Below are 7,344 nucleotides of genomic sequence, written 5' to 3' on the forward strand. Positions count from 1 at the left end.
AGTATATATCTCATATATCACGGTAATAATGGACAAAAATCATTAACCACTAATTATTAACAAATTCATATTTTTATTAATTGATTTCAACTCGAAACATCATAATAATGAATAGGTATTATCTTTGAATAGGTATTATCTTGTCTAGTATCTTTGCTATGAATAGTGTAATGATTTTAGTCCATTATTGCACTGCTTACTTTACTTACACTGATTACTATGTCTTGCTCCACTTATGCAAAGTTGCTTTTTAGGATAGATTAACTTTCTTTGAAAATTAAGGTTAGTTTTTAAATTTATCTAGTCCATGTATATTTTTTAGAAATCATCTTAATATTTCTATTTTCAGACTACATTACTTTTTATTAAAACAGCTGATATATCAGGCTATACTAATAAGTATAATGATTCCTGTCATTAAAATAATAAAAATTCCTCCAAAAGCTTATTTGATCATGTCTTTGCTAATGAAACTATCTTCTAGAGTACTTTCCCATAATTGTATTCTCTGCTATTTAATATCTTTGACACTAATTGGATAGAAGCGACTCTAGAGCCTTCATTTCCCATCAATAAACCTTATCCTAGGGGATATTTCATATAGACGAATACTATTTAATAAAAAAATTTTCAGAGACCAGTCTAATTAAATAGTAAAAAAATCTATAGCTATTTTTCTGAAGATTCACAAAATGGGACTCAATAAATCCTGATTATTTTTCTAGTTATTAATCTGTTTTTCCTTTCAGTAAAGATCAAGTTTCAAAAATATCCGCTTCACTAAAACTGATTAAGTTGTTGCCATCGGATATTTAAATTGATTGGATCTAGTCTTGAATAAATAAAGATGTTTGCCTTATTTTTCACGATTATTCAGTTAAGAAATATGGTTCTTTTAAAAACATCATCGTTGGGAAACATTCATTATACTCTTCTGAGAAATTATGTTACTTCCCTAACAAGTTTTAATGAATTAATTTGTTTGGATTACATTAAAGGAAATAATGTCACACACAAAAAAAAAAGAAAACATGCAAGAATAAATTTATGAATATCAAAAATAAATTGGCTTGAAAAAAACAACACTTTTTTTAATAAATGGACAGAAGATTGAAGAGAGAAAGGTCAAATGAAAACTCGAGTAGTGTTTAAACTATTTATATTTATACTGAGTTAAAATATAAAGGCTCGATATACATAGTTAAATCACTATTTGAGTTTTTATTGGGCTCAATATCAATAGTTTAATTACTATTTGAGAATTTTTTTGGCTGAATATAAATTGTTTAATCACTATTTGAGTTTTTATTTGGTTTAATATAAATAGTTTAATCACTATTTGTGTTTTTATTTTGCTCGATATAAATAATTTAATCCCTATTTGAGTTTTCATTTGGCTCCATATAAATAATTTAAATCACTGTTTGAGTATTTATTTGATTCCACCCAGACCTCCATTTATTATTACATACGGTCAATCAGCGTGTTTTATTTTTTAAATGCTTTTAGAACTATATTTTTATTTTTTAAAACTGATATATTTTAAAATTTTTAGTTTCATAATTTTGTCGGGAATCATTGTACAAAATACAGTACTTCCTTGTAAAGTGACCCCCATACCCTTTACGAGTTATGATGGTACAGTTTTTTTTTTTTTTTTGTAAAAAGTATTTAATTAATGTTTCTGCATATTATACGATCGTTTGTTTATATTAAATCAATCTTGAAATATTTATAAATTAAAGATTTTAAGCTCCAGACTGCAATGAATTTCAGTCAGTGTTATAGTGTATTAAGAAGGATGTTAAATCATTTTTAGAAGATGAAGAAACAAGATTGATAGCAAGCCCTCGTGCAGCAAACTGCTGGGGTTTCAGAACACCCACACGGTTTTTGCTACTCCCAACACAAGAGCGTTCGATAAGACAAAATAAGTGGCAGCAAAATTAAATTAAAATAAAACATCTTCGTGTCGCTGTGGTATGTTATCGAATCTACATAAAATTGTACCTCTATATTTTCGATTTTTTTTAATTTAATCCATCGTTGAAAGTATAAACTGGGCCGGGTTAGGCCATATAAAGACAATGCTAATTAATAAACGAAGAAACCTAAAATCTTTGAAAAGCAAATTGAAATTAGCTCAAATTATTTTTATATATTATATAAATATAATATAGTATAATATAATATAGTATAATATAATATATATAAATATAATATAGTACGGGTACGGAGTGACTCAGTAGCAATGCCCTAACTACGTGGAAGCGGGTTCAAAACCGGCTGTGGCAGATAATTATTTATTTTGTTGCAGCAGCCGGGAACCATCATGGGTCCACCTAGCCTCATAAAATGGGTAGTACCCTTTTAATGAGAAAAATCTGGCGGTGGAGCAAAATTCTGACCAAATAATCTCCTTTCACAACCGTTGATTTAGTAACGGTACTTCCTTACAAAGTACTGAACCGCTCACAGATTTTTTTACATATGGTAACTGATTACATAATATAAAAACATTTAGTGGTACACAACTAATTCTTTTTTTTTTTTACTTTTCGTTTAGAACAAAATATTTATTAATTTAATTTTTTTTTATGATTTATGTTACATATTAATAAGGAAATTATAATTAAAAAAAAAAAACCAATGTCGTTTTCCAAGTAATTTGAAGAAAGGAAAGCATATTTCCCAACATATTTGAATATTCATAAATTAATATAGCAATTATCAGACTGAGCACCACAGCACTTAGCATTAATATGACTTCATTTGCATAATTGATTTTCATTATTATTATAATACAATTTAATGGAATTTTAGATGGAGGAATGTTAATAGAAAAACTTGAGCTGTAAAATTTACTAAATCTAAACGTCTATGTTATACCCACCAGGTTCTACCCACAAAAAAATCTCAATATTTACTTCATCACTTCCAATCAACAACCATTCAGACTAATATATATCATCCATATATATGTTTCCTTTATTACATGTTTAAGCCCTTTAGTCGTAGTGTAAAATGAAAAAAAGTTTTACAATATTATAATATTTGTTAATTGCGAAAATCATTGTTAATTTTTAATCTCCAGTCCTTTGTTATAAATTTATATCAACATTATTCTTCTGAAATATTAATTTCCTTTAAATCATAAAAAAATCAGCCATAATCGGGTGTGAAAACTTCATTTTATTTATCACTCGGGCCATTTACAAACTTCCATGCCATTAAAAAACTTCATTATCATCTGTAAGCAATATTTTGAAAAATAGCGGCTATTTCACAGTTAATGAATAGATATCTTAAACACTCACTTGGTAATATAACAAATGCACTATCGAACATTTAAATTAAAAATAAAAAGTTTGTTTCGCCTTATTACTTTCTCATTCTTATTTTCAAAAAGCAGATCCCCTCTACGGAAATACTTAAATCAATATTTACCTACATTTTAGAAAAAATGACGAAATAATTAAACATAAATTTTCCAGAATTTCTGGAAAAATTTTCAATTTCTCTAAACACATTTATTTTCGTTTGAATGCAATAAAAACAAGATTAGTGACCATATATTTCATAATTTATAACTAGATATCTTGAATAATCACTTAGTAAAAAAAAAACACCAGGACTAATTGGTAAGTATAACGAATCTATTATGGAATTTAGGAATAAAAATAATAATTGGAAATAAATTAACAGGATTTTTCTTCCGGCCCTATGCCATATGCTAAATAAGGTTACTCGTGTAATTAGGAACTAGGATAATTTTCATAATGCATGTATATTTATTTAATATCTGTAATAGTTCCGAAGATGAAAATAAAAATTGAAATATGCCCTTACAAAATTTATTTTTACATCAAATTACTGCTTCAAGCGAATAGTATCACCCACAAAATCATTATCTGGCTAGATCATATCTTCCACACAATTAAACTTTAGTTTCAGTTATGTTTTTTTCAACTGTACTGTGAAGAAAATTAGGGAAAATCTATTTTTGCCTGGCTAAATCTGCGTAATACCCCAATGTGCGGTTTTTAATCCGAGAATGTGAATAAGTGGGATGTTGAACATTTTAGCCAATAAGCAATGGCCTAGCTTCAACGATAAAAGATCCATAGTTATAAGAAAGAGCAAAGCAACATGTGATATGTATCCCATGGCGCTGTGGAGGTTAACCTTAGAATGAGGTTTGAATCCTGCCTAATTCATGCGCTATTTCGTAACCATTTATTTTTGAGAGTTAAAACACATACAAGAAGTACGGAATAACATTGCCCATTCCGTATTTCTTTTAAAATAATAGCAACAAAGCAACAGATACTAATATAGTATATCTATATGCACGATGTATGATATAATAACTACGTAAATTCTGAATATAAAGTTTGATGAAATCATTTTATTTTATAAGGAGTAATAGGAGAACATACAAATAATCTGGCTTATACCAATAACACTCATCACGCTCTGATCTTTGAAATTGTTCCTAATTGAGTAGAAACCGCAGCGGAGGTGCAAGATTTGAGTTGATTGCCTTTCCCTTAAAACAAAATGGAAGTAAAACTCCCAGAAAACTTCATAATCACCACTGGAAAATGAATTCTGAACGGTATTCTCTTTGGAAATTAATTGTAGAAGTTCTGCCTTAGAACTTACTTATCGTCTCTTATTTTATCAAGTCCTTAATACTTATATTATTTTTCTTTATGGTTTTTTTTCTTCTAGAAAAACAAGATCTGCTGTTGTGCGTTTCTTCTCGGAAGTGATAAAGAAAATTAAGTTTCTCCCGCTAGAACTTCTCTAGTTGTCTTTTAATAAAGTTTTAACTAGGATTTCTCTATATTAAAAGAATGAAGTATCTTCCTACATTTATCATTGCTTGTTTATTTAATTCATGAACACTCAAGTCGTTCACAATTCAACTATACTTGTGTCGTATTAATGTCAGCGAGCTTTTAGATATCAGTTACACATTGGTGGATAACTCATCTAAACGTAAGTTTAATATAATATACCAACTCTTCTATTATTGTTTTTAGAAAAAGATGTCTATTTTTTTCGATTCCTAAGATTTTTCTCTTTTGAATTTTAATTTATTTCGAAATTATATAAAGTAAGCGTCTAAGTATCTTACAATAATTACAAAAATGCTCGTTCTAATAATGAATGTTCATTTTCAGAAGCTCAGATTCATTTTTCAAACGAAAAAAAATTTCCTCTTGAAATTTCGAGATTTTAGAGCTGTAAATATTTTAGTTTGAGCTTAAATTATTTGTTGAATTACTCATAGTTCATTCGACAATAAAAAATATGTTTTTTTTTTTTTGGAATTTACTACTCATTAAAATAATATTACTTTTTTGGGTACCGTATTTATTTTTTTAATTTTCCTTTATTAACCCTAAGATTTGAACAATTGTACGAATTTAAGAAAGAACTACTTTAGATGTTTTTGTAGATTTCTTAAAATATTTCTTTCGGATTCTGCGTTTTCACTAGACATATTAATGGTAAGTTGTAGAATTTCGACTGCTCGAGTTTTCTAGATTGAGAAAGCCATTTCACTCACTATGAATGTTTTTTTCTAATAGTTGGCGTTATTTTTAAGTTAAAACTTATTGTATAGACGTGAATTATTACAAGTTTTAAATTTAAATTTTGAGATATTTTTAAATCTGAGCTTAAGTGGTTTATCTGCATGTTTTACTGTTGGCTTTGTTGCGTTTCAGCACGGTTCTCTATTTTTTCGCAAATAGGGCTAAACCAATATTTTTATGGCTTATTCCACAATGGTGCTGTGAGCTAATTTCCACTAGATTTAGGAAAAATACAATTAAAAGTTCTCTCTTTAAGGAAAATTGTAACTTTTCAGTTAATATTTCTAAAAGAAAGAACCTTTTGTTGAATTGTTTGTAATGTTATTGAAAATGTTTAACTTTAACTTGGAAATGAAAACTTTAGCACCATTCTGAAGTAAGCCATTGATATATGGTGTCTCTAATATTATAACACTATGACTAAATATTACAATGAAATATAAAATAAATAAAACTATTACACTTAAAAGAACACATTTATGTAAAAAATACTTTAAATTAGTTTTTATTTTTAATATATTATTTTAATTTTTACTCACTACTTTATTATTGCACTAACGGCGTATAAAAATGTTTGATTTCAATATCTAATACCACTTGTACATACATGTACATGTAAAATTTTGTTACCTTTAAATTTTTAAGGTAACCTACTTAAATTATTTTGTGAAACAGGATTTTCTGATTATTTAGATTTATTTAATGTTAGAGTAAGAACTTTAAGTTTTAGTTCATTTAATAAAGTTTCACTAAAGTGCCTTTATACAAGAAGACATGCAAATAGTGTTGTTTCTCGCTAATTAAGGGTTTCTGTAGTGTAGTGGTTATCACGTGTGCTTCACACGCACAAGGTCCCCGGTTCGATCCCGGGCGGAAACATTACTTTTTTAAATTTTATTAATCTTTGTAATAATATCTGTTTATTAAAAATATGAATTATATTGCAGATATAATGAAGTAGTTTAAAAATAAAAACAGAACATTTGTTAATAAAACGTTTGTAAGTTTTCCTGAACATAAATTGTGCTGAACACTTTTGTCAATATTAATTTGCTATATCTTAAAGTTAGGGAAAATTAGCTTAAAAAGTTTTTATTTTGTATTTAATTTTTCATAAATTTCTTTATTCACATTTTTAGTCATTAGTGGCCAGATAGAATGTCTCAATAAAATCAGCATTTGCGTTTTCAATGTTGATTCTAAAAATATTTAGCATTTAACGAAGGGTTAAGGGTGGAATGTAAACTTTTATTTAACTGTCATATTTCAATATTTTTGTGATGAATACCGAAAAGGTGGTAAAATATCTGTGCTTGGATATGCTGATGATTTGTTACTATTGGGTGAAGAAGTGGAAACCATAAAATTAAATACTAGTGTTGATTAAATCTATCAAGGAACTAGGTCTCGAAATAAATACAAATAAAATAAAATACATGGTTTCCAGTCAAAATATCTATAGATATAGATAGAAGTAAGTACATTTCAGAAGGTAGAGAGGTTTAAGCATTGGATTCTGTAAGCAGTTATTATTAGTTATATATTTTTGACATACTTTTGCTAAAAAAAAAAAAAAAAAATGATGAGTATTTTTCAACGAGGAATATCAAATGCAAACATTAAATGTACTTTTATGAAAACCGTTAAATTGGATTGAGTGATTCTTTTAAGCAGCTCAATTTATAAAATTTCAACTTTGAAGGTGTTTTTATTAATAGTTTTTCTCAATTTATATTGT

At 27.3% G+C, this 7,344-nt stretch overlaps 1 non-coding gene across 1 annotated transcript; it reads left to right on the plus strand.

Annotated features, from left to right (window-relative positions):
- Positions 1–6,412: 6,412 nt before the first annotated feature.
- TRNAV-CAC (transfer RNA valine (anticodon CAC)) lies at positions 6,413–6,485 on the plus strand. The gene has a single exon. It is a non-coding gene; the product is annotated as a tRNA-Val (tRNA).
- The last annotated feature ends 859 nt before the right edge of the window (positions 6,486–7,344 follow it).

Source organism: Halyomorpha halys, unplaced genomic scaffold (genome assembly GCF_000696795.3).
Source record: "Halyomorpha halys isolate HHAL.00 unplaced genomic scaffold, Hhal_1.1 Scaffold1927.1, whole genome shotgun sequence".
Lineage (NCBI taxonomy): Eukaryota > Metazoa > Arthropoda > Insecta > Hemiptera > Pentatomidae > Halyomorpha > Halyomorpha halys.